Source organism: Pelodiscus sinensis, chromosome 2, assembly GCF_052426305.1.
Source record: "Pelodiscus sinensis isolate ZL-2025 chromosome 2, ASM5242630v1, whole genome shotgun sequence".
Lineage (NCBI taxonomy): Eukaryota > Metazoa > Chordata > Testudines > Trionychidae > Pelodiscus > Pelodiscus sinensis.
Genome location: NC_143053.1, coordinates 226,037,098 through 226,050,726, shown reverse-complemented (window position 1 = coordinate 226,050,726; position 13,629 = coordinate 226,037,098). Strand labels below are relative to the sequence as shown.

Here is a 13,629-nt window from a genome sequence, read left to right as displayed (position 1 = left end):
CTGTTGATTAAACTAAAAGAAATTGCCTCTTCTTCAAATTTTGCCATCTCACATTTTTCTCCCTTTTCAAATCATTAATGGACATATTACATAACACCAGACCTAATACATATTTAGGATGTTAAAATGTGGTTAATTGACTAGTCAATGGAATTTCCATCGACTAGTCGACAGGCACTTCCGCATTCCTCCTTTGAAATGTACAAGAGCCCCAGCAGGGGCCAGTGGGAATTCCCTCTGGCTCTGGGCTGCATGCAGCGTGCCTGCTTTGAAATGCACAAGAGTCCCCAGTGGAGGCTCTTGTGCAGTTCAAAGCCATGGAGCCCGGGGTCAGCTAGGGAGTCCCCAGCTGACCCCAGGCTCCATGGCAGCTGCCCTTTTGAAATGCATGGCAGCGGCATTTTAAAGGGGCAGCTGTGGAGCTCAGGGTTACCTGGGGACTCGGAAGTTGGGGGGGTCACCTGGGGGACTCGGAACCCGGGATCAGCTGGGGAGTCCCCAGCTGACTCTGTGTTTCACGTGGCACTTCCCTGGAACCTGGGACCAACTGTGCAGCAGCCACTTTGAAGTACCCCTTCCCCCCCTTTGCTGTTTCTCTCACAGAGGCAGCAAGTGGGAGGGCATATTGACTAGTTGACTAGTAAAAAGACTATCTGATAAGCAAATGCTTATTGGATAGTTGACTAGTCGATTAGTCTTTAACATCCTTAGTATACATCCTTGGAGAATCCAAGGTGTGACAATTTGAATGATGGAGATTTTTAAAAATTATGTGTGGGATTTTAAATGTCACACTGAGAAATACAGCAAAATCCCTCATCCCAAGAGAGAGATGGGAAGAACTGCTTTAATATTAATCTAAAATAATTGTGACATGATAGTTATGCAATCACCTTCTGTACACTAGCAGCAGGATAGTTTTAATACTCAAGTCAAAGAGGATCTGCCTCATAAGCAAACGATTTAAGAGTTATATAAATCAAAGGTTTCTAACTTTTCAGGTAGCTATGCCAGTTTACTAAACTAAGATCTCAATTGTAACAAACCGTGCCTTTTGATTCCCATTTCAGTTTGTGAAAAACTAAGGTGTGAGAATTCACACGTGTTGCCAACTCTTAAGACTTTATCATAAATCTTGCAACTTTTGGGTTTATCCTACAACTCTATTTACTGGAGTTAGGTGAGTCTCTGGGAATCTCAACTTCAAACAAAGGGTACTTAAAGTGGGTACTAAATATTATTATCAGATTCATTTAGCATGGACTCTCTAATTGAGAATTTCTTCCCCCTTTTTTCTTCTTTTTCCTCCTTTCCCCTCCCCATACCCTCTCTGTGCTTTTATGTGAAAACTGGACCCCTTAAACTCCATTCATCTGAAGAAGTGGGTTGTGCCCACAAAAGCTTATGATACCATCTACTTTTTTTGTTAGTCTCTAACGCTTTGTCTGGACTGCTCTGCTGCATCCAGGGAATATGTCCGCTTTTTCGGAAGTTTCCAAAAAAGTGAACGTGTTCTTTCAGCATCCCTGTATTCTTTTTGGTGAGAGGAATAAGGGATGTTCCGAAAGAGGAGTTTTTTCTGAAATTTGGCCCCATGTAGACCGGCCAAATTTCGGAAATGCCTCTTTTTTCCAAAAGGCGGAAATTATGGTTCACAATTTGCGTATCTTTTTCTGACTTTTCTCTGCAGTCTAGACACAGCCTAAAGTGCTGCAAGACTATTTGTTGTTGTTTAAGTTTCTCCAGTTACAGAATAACATGTCTATCCCTCTGAAACTGTATTTTACAGAGTAATTTCTAGCCCTTCTTATTGTGAAGAAAAGCATAAAGGGGAACTCTAAACAGACTAAAGCCAGAAGGAAAATAAAAAGAATATAAAATTAATATTTAAATGACTCATTTGGGGGGGACCTTGACTCTTGATTTTTAAATACCTTGAGTTGGTAATAATATGCTCTAGTCGCATGACCACAAGCCAACCAAGAGAACAGAGTAGCCACAAATGAATGAGAAGCAGGAAGAGACTCCAGAATACTAGAGTTCACTATTAAGCAGGTTTACTCAACCCACAGCTACATGTGGTCCACAGCCTGTTTGTCAGGGGCAGCCCATGACGATAAGCCAACTCGGCAGTCACCTAGGGCACCGCCTTCAATGAGGCGCCCAATGAGGACATTACTCCATTGATGGCCGTGCAGGCAGGGGCGCTGATCACACGTTCCGCCTAGGGTGTCAGCTGCCACAGCCCACCTCGGGCCATTCCTGCCCATGGTGCAGTTTGGGTTTATGCGAGGCTCAACACGCAGCACATGCGTGGGATCCTTTGAACATAATCTCCACTGCGAACACACTCCACAACGGCGAGGCATCTGCCAGGCGGGGTGAACACTGAAAGATGCAAGTGAATGGGCTGGTTGGGACAGACAGGTACCAGGTGTCAGAGTTCCCAGCCCCAGGAAGGAGGTGCTGGGAGCTTGGGGACAATGTGTGAAAGAAACTATATGCATATATTTGCATCTGTGTTTGCATGTATATGCAACCGCACTTAAGTTACGGCCCTCAGCATGTGTAGTGAGCATCACTGTGGCCCCCAGGCTTCCAAAGTTGAGTAGCCCTGCTATTAAGGGTCGCATGAAGTTCCCCTTAAAGTCAACAGAAAACTGGGGTTGACCTCAGCAGGATTTGGACCGGACCGGAGGCAATTTAGAGTCGCAGTCACAGAAGCTTGAAGGTTCCAGCACCACTGATCTAGCCCAGTTGTGGAGCTACTGATGGAGACTGGGGAAGTATCCCATTTAAGGCGCGCAGGACCCTGCCCGCAGCAACCCGGAATGGTCCTCGCACTGCTACAGCGTCTTCCTACATTGCCTCCCGTACTTCACCGCGGGCCCCTGCAGCGGCGCGCGCATAAGCAGACTTACCAGACGGTTTCAATGGGGACTGACTGGCATGGGGATGATCAGAGCTGAAAGAACATCCGAGTGGGGAAGTGCACGGAGCACACAGACTCCCCCGGCACCGAGCCCCTCTCCCCGGGGCTGGGAGCCAGGCACAGACCCCTGCACGGACCGGCCAGGGCAGATCCCACCCAAACACGCACGCTGCCCGCCCCTCAGACAGACGGACATCGCCCCCCCCCCCCCCCACCACCACGCCGGCTCCCCCAGTCCCGCGGGGAACGCGCCACTCACCCGCGGCGAGGGGTGCCCAGGGGAGCAGCCGGGGCCCAGCGCCCCCGTGTTGTTTTCCCGGTTGCTAGGAAACGCAGAACATGCCTGAGGCGCACGCTCCCTTCAGGCTACCAAGGGAGGAGGCAGCGCAGAGGCGTATGGCGCAGGCGCACGCGCCCTGGTCCGGGGGTTCGAATCTCGCGCTCCGCGCTCTGTGCTGCCAGCAGAGGCCTGTGGCGCTGTGCGCTGCATCCGATGCGTTGGGGGCGCTCGCACCCATGTACAGCCTCTGTGAGCCTCCTGCTCCGGGGACCGAGACCGCTTTGTGACGTGCCGGGGCGGCGGGGTCAAACAGCTGGAGGCAGGGGAACTAAGGAGCGGGGCCGAGGCGCAAACCAGCGTTGAAAAGGGGGCAGAGGGGAGAGCCCCGGCCAGGGCGATAGGGCAGAGGGGGTGAAAGTTACCCAGATGGGCTGCACCTCTCCGGGAAGCTCGCCCACCCCCAATGCCCACAGCGACTGCTGGTGCTGCCGTGGTCCTCCCGCTGTATCATTTCTTAGCAGCTATGATCGGGTACCATATTTGAACTTCAAAAAAGAGACATTCCCGCTGAGGTGTGTCATCTGGATCGGTACCTACCAACTCAAGTTGTATGAATGGGTTCTATACTGTTGTGTAGATACTGTATAACACATTGGCCTAAGTTGAAAGTTCAAGTAGGGTAGCCCTATTATGGTAACAAAAAAACAAAATAAAAAAGACTGGGTAAATAGGCAAAGGAAGGGTTCTCTCCACTTACTGTGTCTGAAACAGTTCAATCCATCATAAAGGTACCTCACGTTTGATTTCTTTTGAGTTTTGTTCCCAAAACTTAAAGCTAAATCAACCTGAAGTGAATCCTAATTTTTCTGTGCCAACACAAACTAATTTATTTCCCAAATGGAAAATGTTGAGTAAGAATGGAAAGTGTATGATTGGAGAAGGGAATGAGAAAAAAGGCAATTCCTGTTGACAGCTACACCTTTGTAACCTTATTGACTTTAGTCTAGAGTTTAGAGAACAGATTTTTGCACAAAAATAGGTTTTTAATCCCTTATGCTTTTTCGCACGGGAGTAAACAATCTCATTTACTTTCCTCCCCTAAGCTTTGAGCACTTTAAGGGTAAAAAATAAGTAAGATCTGCAGTCTGCTTGATCCTTCATTCTACACCACCTAATAAACAAACACCACACCTGATAGGGGATCTTGTGGCACCTTAGGGCACATCTACATAGCAGGGCACGTCAACTGCCCCTCCCCCTACTACTGCACATCTCCTGCCCTTTGCCTTAGAACTGCCTCTTCCACACCCCCAGGAGCCTACTGCTTGCTGTGCAGGGCAGGCGAGCGAGAAGAGGGGCACTGATATAAAGTGCCCCCTTTCCCTGCCTGTATCCTAGCTCCACAGAGCAGAGAGGGGAAACAACAGGGCTTGGGATGGAGGGAGTTGGCTGGCAGCTTTTGGGAGTGGTGCAGGGCCAGGGCCAGGACAAGCCTGCCTTAGCCCCACTGTATCACCAGCCAGGAGCAGCCTGAAGTAAGCAGTGCCCATTTGGAGCCCACATCCTGAAACCCTACCCCAGCTGTGAACCCCCCTCCTACATCCCAAGTCCCTGCCCTAGCCCCAAGTACCCCTGCATCCAAACACCCTCCCAGAGCCTGCACCTAGAAGCCCCTCCGGTACACCAACTGCCTGCCCCAAACTCAGCTCAGAGCCCCTCTTGCACTCCAAATCACTTAATCCAAGACCAAAGCCTGCACCCTAACCCTCTGCCCCAACATAGTGAAAGTGGAGGAGGATGGGAGAGGGAGGATGGAATAAGAAAGCGTGAGGCCTTGGAAAAGGGGCACAAAGGAGGTGGGGCAAGGGTATTTGGGTTTGAGGTAGATCTTGGATTGCACTTAAATTCAAAAAGTGACCTTGTGCTTAAAAACATTGGAGACCACTGTTTTAGTTAGTATCTTTAGATAGTGGAGAGTAATCCTCTCCCTACCTTGGGGGCTGAGGCATGCCTCTGTCCCAGGGTTTTAAACCATGTGCTTCTTGTCAGAAACCTATGCCCATAGGGAATTTTCCATAGGTGCTTGAGTGAAGGACATCAAAGACAAGTGCATGATTTGCAGGGGTTTAGACTCAGAACAAAAAAAAGAAAGGGACTTCTGATTAAAACTCCTTCTGATGGAGTCAGCCCTGCATTGTCAGCTTGCAAAGCCGGGATTGGCAACGAAACCGGCTTCTTTGTTTTGCAATGCGCCTTCTTTGGTGCTAGATGTCACAGCACCCGAAGAATCTTCTAAGACCCCTCAGCACAAGCAGGCCCTGCAGGGACATCTTTGCAGTACTTTTACACCGTATGATACCGCATAAGAAAAGTAGGGATGTTAAATTTCGATTAATAAGCTCATTGAGTTGATGGAATTTCCATCAACTACTTGATTAGTCAATAAGGGGGGCACTCACTATCCCACTGTGCCTCTGCCTTTGAAATGTACAAGAGCTGCCTGCGAGGAGCAGCGGGGAACCCGCATGAGTGGGGACTGAAGCACTCACATGGAGTCCCACATGCTGCACCTCTCTGAATGAAATGTACAAGAGCCATAGAGGATAGGGATGTGAAGGACTAGTCAACTGTCCAATAAGCAAGTGCTCATTGGGTAGTCGACAGGCTAGTTGACTAGTTGCTCCGGCCCCCCACCCCCTTTGCTGCTTCTTTCAGATAGAGGCAGCAAGGGAGGAGGGGTAGAAAGAAGAGGTGGCAGTGCTGCGTGGAGCCTGGGATCAGCTGGGGTCTCCCTGCTGACCCCAGGCTCCATGCGGTGCTGCCGCTTTGAAACACCGTGTGGAGCCTGACATTGGCCTCCATGTGGTGCTTTCATCTTTGAAGTGCGGCAACAGCCGTAAAGCTGTTGCTACACTTCAAAGGCGGAGGCACCCTATCAACTAATCGAATAGCCAATGCAAAATGCATTGGCTATTTGATTAGTCAATTACTCACAATTCAATATCACTAGTGGGAGATCTTGTACATTTCAGAGGGAGATGCACAGCAGCGCTTGTACATTTCAAAGGGAGAGGCATAGTAGGGAACATGCGCCATTTCCTCCGCCCGCACCTCTGTCTCCCCTACGCCGGTGTCTCTGATAGGTTTGGTGCCTCCTAGGCTTATTGGGTAGTCGACTAGTTGCTTACATCTCTAAGAAGTGGCTGGAGTGAGGAAGGACACCTGCCAAGTCCAATAAGGCCAAAGGAGTGTGTCCCATGCTGGGACACTCTGGTGCCTATGGACCAACCGGAGCCGTTAACTCCAACACCACCAGAGGAGTGGTCAAGTCTGGGGTCTCTGGACTCCCCTACAGGGAGTAGCCAGAGTGGGGATTTGGGCATGCCATCCTCCCTGAGACTTTCAAAGCAGCATGGGACCTCTCAGAAATGAAGGCCCAGCGCTACCTGTCTCAGAGTGACCACCAGACCTGCTTCAACCAGCATCACGGTGTGGTCATGGGGCAAGTCTGCCATGGTTAGGCAACAGTCCACATCGCCTTGGCACCATTCTCCTCAGGACTGCAGCTATCTCAGCCTTTCAGCTCAGCTCAGCAAGTTGACCTCTATTTAAGGATTGGGGGAGAGGGGAGCAGTAGAGAAAGCCCCGAGTCTCACTGCACAATCCAGCTTCCAGGGAAGAAGTGCTGCCCCTCCCCCTCTATACATTTTGAAAGAATTCCTTTTGATGAGCTAGACTTGGACAAAACTACAATATAATTTTGATACATTATAAGAATTACCACAAATGATCTGAGTCAAGCATCCTGCCCAATTTGTTTAAATTCAGACATCAATTAAACAAATCTAGTATGACTTAAGAATCATAGAATCATAGGACTGGAAGGGACCTCGAGAGGTCATCGAGTCCAGCCCCCCGCCCTCAAGGCAGGACCGAGCTCCGTCTACACCATCCCTGACAGATGTCTATCTAACCTGTTCTTAAATATCTCCAGAGAGGGAGATTCCACCACCTCCCTTGGCAATTTGTTCCAATATTTGACCACCCTGACAGTTAGGAATTTTTTCCTAATGTCCAATCTAAACCTCCCCTGCTGCACTTTAAGCCCATTACTCCTTGTCCTGTCCTCAGAAGCCAAGAGGAACAAATTTTCGCCTTCCTCCTTGTGACACCCTTTTAGATATTTGAAAACCGCTATCATGTCCCCCCTTAATCTTCTTTTTTCCAAACTAAACAAGCCCAGTTCATGAAGCCTGGCTTCATAGGTCATGTTCTCTAGACCTTTAATCATTCTTGTCGCTCTTCTCTGTACCCTTTCCAATTTCTCCACATCTTTCTTGAAATGTGGTGCCCAGAACTGGACACAGTACTCCAGCTGAGGCCTAACTAGTGCAGAGTAGAGCGGCGGAATGACTTCATGAGTTTTGCCTACAACACACCTTACAAAGAAAAGCCTTTGAAATGATTATTGTGGAACAGCATATTTGATCAGGGCCGATCTTAGGGAAAATGGCACCCTGGGCAAATGTATATATTGGCGCCCCTGCATGCCCTACCCCGGGCATGCCCCCCCCACCATTACCCTTGGCTGCCATGGGCTCCCCCACCCCTGGACCTCCACCCTGTGCTCCCTTTGCCACTAAATCCTGCCCTCCTAACTCCCACACTGTGCCCCAAACCCCAACATTGTCATCTTTACCCCAACCTCTAAACAATACCATCTTCATCTCAACCCCTGCACTTCCTTCCCACCTGCACCCCCAGCTCCAGTCTTGTATTTCCAGTGTGCCTACCACATTGTCTCCCTGCCCAGTATCACCCAACACCTTATGCCAGTGGTTCTCAAATTTTTTGGCCCATGGCCCACCTGGCTCAGTGCAAATCTTTCCGTGGACCACCAGTTGCTAGTGGAAAGCCGTAGTTAATTACATAATTACACCTGAATCATTTTGCTAGTGCTGCAGCTAGGGAGAATAGTTTAATTTAACAAGTAAGAAAGGAAATATTGATTTAAATTATTAAACAGACTAAGCGCTTTAACTCATGTTAGGTTTTCAAACTTCATTTTAAATAAAGTAAAATATTAATTTATGTCCAACACAAAAGATTTCAATGTTTTCTTTATTTATGGCAGAGGGAGGGAACTCTTTTGGGTCTGGAGGCCACTGACCCACAGAAAAATCATTTGGGGACCACACAAGGAGGAAAGGGGAGGTAGGACTGAGGTTCAAGACTGCCCCTAGGCCAGATTTACTCTTCTGGGGTTCCAAGGTTAGTGGATTTTGTGAGCCCCCTAGGTTCTGGGGTTGGAATAAAAATAGGGATTCAGTGTGCAGGATAGGGCTGCTAGCGAGAGCAGTAGGATGCAGATCTGGATGGGAGGTGAGGTACAGGAGGGGGTGAGGTCTGGGTGGGAGATAGGGTGAGGAGCAGGCTGTAGGTAGGGAGTCTGCCAGGGGGAGGGTGCAGGAGCAAGAGGGTGCAGTAGCAGGCTGGGGGTAGGGTGTCTGCCGGGGGAGGGTACAGGGGGCAAGGGAGGATGCAGGAGCAGGCTGAGGGGGGGCAGGGCCTTGGTAGGGTGGTGGTGCATGGAACAAGCTGACGGTGCGGGGGTCTGGGCATGAAGGGGTGGGAGACCACTTATGTGCCTTTGTGCCCCACAATGATTCCAGGCACCACCTCCACTGCTCCCATTGGCCAGGTTCTGATGGAGCGCCAGTGCCAGCTTCCCATTGGAGGTTGGAAGAGAAAAATCCCCAAACCTCACTGCGCGATTCTGCTCATGGGGAAGACGCGCTCCTCCTGTTTCCCATGGCTGGGGGAACAGCAGTGTGCCCACCGGGAGAGAGGAGCGCTTCTTTCCCATGAGCTGGATCATGCAGCCCCGAGCCTTGCTTTCTCCCCCACACCCAGCAGAAAGCTGGCGCTGGCGCCTCGCTCTGTCCCCCCTCCGACGTGGTTGGAGCATCACTGCTGGCTTCCCAACGGTGAGGTGGGTAGAGAAAGCCCCAAGTCTCTCTGGGTGATCTGGCTTGCAGGGAAGAAGTGCTGCCCACTGCTGTTCCCCCAGCTGGGAGCGGGGGAGGGACGCGGGGGGCAGCACGTCTTCCCTGCAAGCTGGATTGCACAGTGAGACTTGGGGCTGTTTCTACCCCTGCCCCCAGTGGGAAGCCAGCCCTGGCATTCCAACCATGGGGGGGGGGGGGCAAGGAGGGTGAGGCTGCAGTGCACCTGGGCCTAGGCAAGAAGCAGGAACAGAAAAGCCAGCCAGCAAGTAAAGAGAGCAGAAGGGGCGGGACTGGGTCAGAGCCCTTTGTGGCTCCTCCCCAGCTGCAGCACCCTGAGCCTTGGCCCTGATTGTCTGGCCCTAAGGCTGCTCCTATATTTGATATTTAATTTTGAAGGGATGTTTTAAAAAATTAATAGGCTATTGCAAACCCACAGCTTAAAGCATTTGAAGAATGGCAAGTCTTAGAAAATTTACATGTTTAGGTCTATGAAATTATCTAAATATATTGAAAGCACAGTGCTGAGGCAGCCATTTTTCATGTCCCAAATCATCAGTATTAGAATTATCATTTGCTGGATGGTGTGTCTGATATTCTCTCATAAATATGAATGGTGTCTCAAAAATGCTTTAAGAATATACTTGCTGACATATTATACAAACAATTTTCTCATTTACTCATTTTATATCAGTCTGAAAAGACTGTTAAAAGGAATTTCTGTTCTGACAGGAAAAAGCTGATTTGTGGAATAATGAATTTACAACTCCTTATTTAGGCATTCCAGCTGGGCATATTACTTCATGCATTGAAATAGCCAATATCAATGTAAATGACCCTTTTCTCCCAAAAAAGAAGAAAGATCTGATTAATAAACAGCCCCTTTGTTTTTTGATGTGTAAAATAAAATTTCCACATGCTCATTCCTTCCGGATTCCATGGCTATACATTCTTCAGGAGTATGTGCTGGGATTGAAACATTTCTTTCCACTGTAGTTTTAATCTCTTCTTTTTCCTAATACTAGAAGACTTACAAGCTGCTGTTCAAGTCCTTAACTCAAATATTTGTTTTTCTTCATGTAAGCAGGGGCTGAACTGCTGCTTGCTGTCAGCCAGCTAAAAGGAGGGGTGGGTGTGCCCACTACAGTTGTTTAGCTCTACAAGGTAATTAACTGTTAACTGTTGACATGTAAATACTGCTCAGGAGAGAATCCGAGGTGTGGCTATGTAAATCCTATTCAGCCAGGGCTGATGGAAGGTCAATGTTGGAATGGAATGTGGAGAATTGTATATAATTTGGGACTGTTGTGGGGGTAACTAATCATGCTACCCCTAAATGTGGGAACTGTAAAACATGCCACCAGTACTTGCAGGAGAGACACCACCATCACGGTAAGAGGTCTCAGAAGAACAAGCCTCCCCCCTTCCAGAGTTGAGTGAACAGAGCTGGGGGAGAGGGTTAAAAGGTTTGAGTCAGCCTGTTTCACACCTGCCAGGTATGAGCTATAAGACTGACCCAGCCTGCACCTTTCCCCCTTTGTTTTAAGGACAGACCTAAAGCAGACTCCCGTGAGGAGTCTTGTCTTTTGCTAGTCCAGTGAAGCTGGATTCATTTGCTAGTCCAGCTGGTGGCTAAAGAGTTGAAATCATTGAGAGCTGAAATCACTGGTTTGGCTGAGTGCTAGACCTATTGCAACCAGTGAAGTGGCGGCAACCAGTGGCGTGGCATGGCCATCTGTGAGTGGTGGCAGGTGAGGAGCAGCCATCAGCGGTGTGGTGTGGAGCGGCAGCAGCTGGTGGAGCATGGTGGAGTTTCGTATAAGGTGCCCCCTATCTATCCTCCCCACCCCCATTTCTACCCAGGTTGGGGGGGTGAAACCCTGCGGGTGACGGACTGTGTTTTGGACTTCAGGCGATTCTTGGGTGACGGACTGTGTTTTGGACTTCAGGCGATTCTTGGCTGGGGTGGAGGCTTGGCTCATGTTTGCGGTTATGAACTGTTTGTGGTGTTTTTTCCCAAGTTAATGCCCTATGACTTCTCTCTCTGTTTTATTAAATGTTTTTCCTACACTCAGACTCAGTGATTGCGAGTGGGGAAGCATTGCCTCTCCAAGGCACCCAGGGGTGCGTGAATTTCCCTCGAGCCAGTTCTATGTGAGATGGACCCCAAGATATTGAACCCAGCCCTGGTTATTGCCAGGCCTACTCAGAAGGGTTACATTCATTTAAATCATTGCTCTGGGGTGGCCTTTGGAATTACAGGTTCAATATGCAGGATATCCTGGGGAGAGAGAACTACCCCAACTTCCTCTCACCGTAGCAGGTTGAGGCCAGTTGAGAAGCATCTCTCCATGGTTGTTGCAACTCCAGTGGGCACATCCAGAGGAGGGCTGCATTGGGGAAGGTCCCAGTTCATCTGCCCCCCTGCGCTCCCCAGGTAGAGTAAGGAATGCAGCAAACTCTGCTCTTTCCGGACAAAAAGAGAACACCTGAGGGGGGCAGCTTCAAACTCCCTGCTCTCACTCAAGTGGGCTTACGGGCTGGAAGGCTTGGTCCTGGAGTAGTCCCAGATGGGGGGAGTGCTCTCAGCCAGCCCCTTTCACATACCTGGTGATTCTGTGTCTTTTCTGTATGGTTTTATGGGAAGCAATTCTGGGAACATCCCATTTTACATTCTGGGATCATCCCATTTTCCTGGCACAATCAATCCCTTGATGAGCCAAGTATGATCACCTTTACTGACCCTCAGGTAGCTGATAAGGCCAATCCCTGAGCCACAAATTCTACTAGTGAGGACAGATGTTTCCGAATACAGCAGGAGGCTGTTGACCATGACTAGAAGCCAGTCTCGCCTTCCTCCTGCACCTCTTCTCCTCTTCAGTATATCAGCAAGCAAATTCAAAATGCAGGGAGTCATTGCATAAGACTTGTCTCCATTTTGAGTGATCCTGGGTGTGTGTTTCCCACATATCAAATGTCAATGTTGCACTTCAAGTTATCCTTTACCAAGTTCTGATAATGCTTCCATTGTCCTCCCACATTACGATATCCTTCTTTCAGCTGAGAAAACAGGATCTGTTTTGGGAGGTGATGGTCCAGCATCTGAACAATCTGACCAGTCCAGAAAAGTTGCTGATGGATGATCATAGTCTCAATACTGGTGGTCTTTGCCTCTTCCAGAAGCGCCTGTTTTACCATTTGATCGTCAAGATCTTACAACGGCAGCATTAATGACACAAGGACTTTCAGGTGATGTCTGTAGGTTGTCCAGGTTTCAGACCCATACAATAGTGTTGGGAGAATGACAGCTTGATAGACAAGAAGTTTGGTGTCTGTTCGAATGTCATGATCTTCAAAAACCCTGTTCCGTAAATGAGCAAAGGCTGCACTGGCACAACTCAGATGATGTTGGATTTCTACATCAATATCTGCTTTGGATGAAAGACAACTTTCAAGGTAGAGAAAATGACTGACAGTCTCCAGTATCTCTCCATTGATTTTAATAGTTGGGGCACATGATACCTCATTTGGGGAGGACTGATGGAGCACTTTGGTTTTCTTGATGTTGAGGGCGAGACCAAAGCATGCATAAGCATCAGCAAAACCCATTCAAGATAGCCTGAAGATCTCTCTCAATAGGCAAAAACTTCATTGTCATCAGCATACTGAAGTTCCATGATAGATGTGAGGGAAATCTTACTCTTAGCTTTCAGCCTGCTAAGCCTAAATGGCCCTCCATCCATTCTGTAGCTGATTTCAATACAAGCTGGGAGCTTCCCAGGAATTAGGTAAAAAATAGCTGCAATAAAGACTGCAAACATGGTTGGAGCAATGATACAACCTTGTTTGTACTTTGAAAGGGTCACTCTGGGAGTCAGTGCTGCTCAACTTTAGGACATGGATATATTTTATCAGGACATCCAGTCTTTGAAAGTCCAGTCCAAAGGGCACCCATGCCAGAATTTTGCCTGCTACAGCAAGGAAAGAGATACCATGATAGTTTCCACAGTCTGCTTTATCCCCTTTTTTAAAGAGGGTATCAAGGCATCCCTCATTTCTCTGAGTATCTCCTCTACCTAGATTTTAAGGAGAAGCAGGCTAAGATGCCAAATTAACTCTCGTCCATTGTCTTTAAAGATTTAATCGGGGAATCTCATCTGGACCTGCTGCCTTGTTGTTCTGAATCTGCTTAATGGCATTGTACACCTCATACAAATTGGGGAGGGGTTCTCCAAGTTCATCTCTAGAAGGTCATTGGAGAATTTGCTCAAGAACTTCATCTGCAACCATAGAATTACAATTAAAAATCTTCAAAATGTTCTTTCCAGCGAAATCTAATGACTTCACTCTTTCAAAAGTGTGGTTCCATCCTTTGAGCCAAGGGGGTTCATGCCATGACAAGCTGGCCTATA

At 48.5% G+C, this 13,629-nt stretch overlaps 1 protein-coding gene across 6 annotated transcripts in view; it reads right to left on the bottom strand.

Annotated features, from left to right (window-relative positions):
* The window catches only part of ARMC3 (armadillo repeat containing 3), a 140,643-nt gene extending 136,736 nt beyond the window's left edge, over positions 1-3,907 (bottom strand). For 3 of the 6 annotated variants that reach the window (XM_006119527.5, XM_089776733.1, XM_089776734.1), the window contains exon 1: positions 3,192-3,905. The gene's annotated coding sequence lies outside the window, so the exon portion shown is untranslated. Of the gene's footprint in view, positions 1-2,921; positions 3,063-3,191 lie in introns of those variants that run through there. The other 3 variants (XM_089776736.1, XM_089776735.1, XM_089776732.1) reach the window with 3 other exon arrangements.
* Between the last annotated feature and the right edge of the window lie 9,722 nt (positions 3,908-13,629).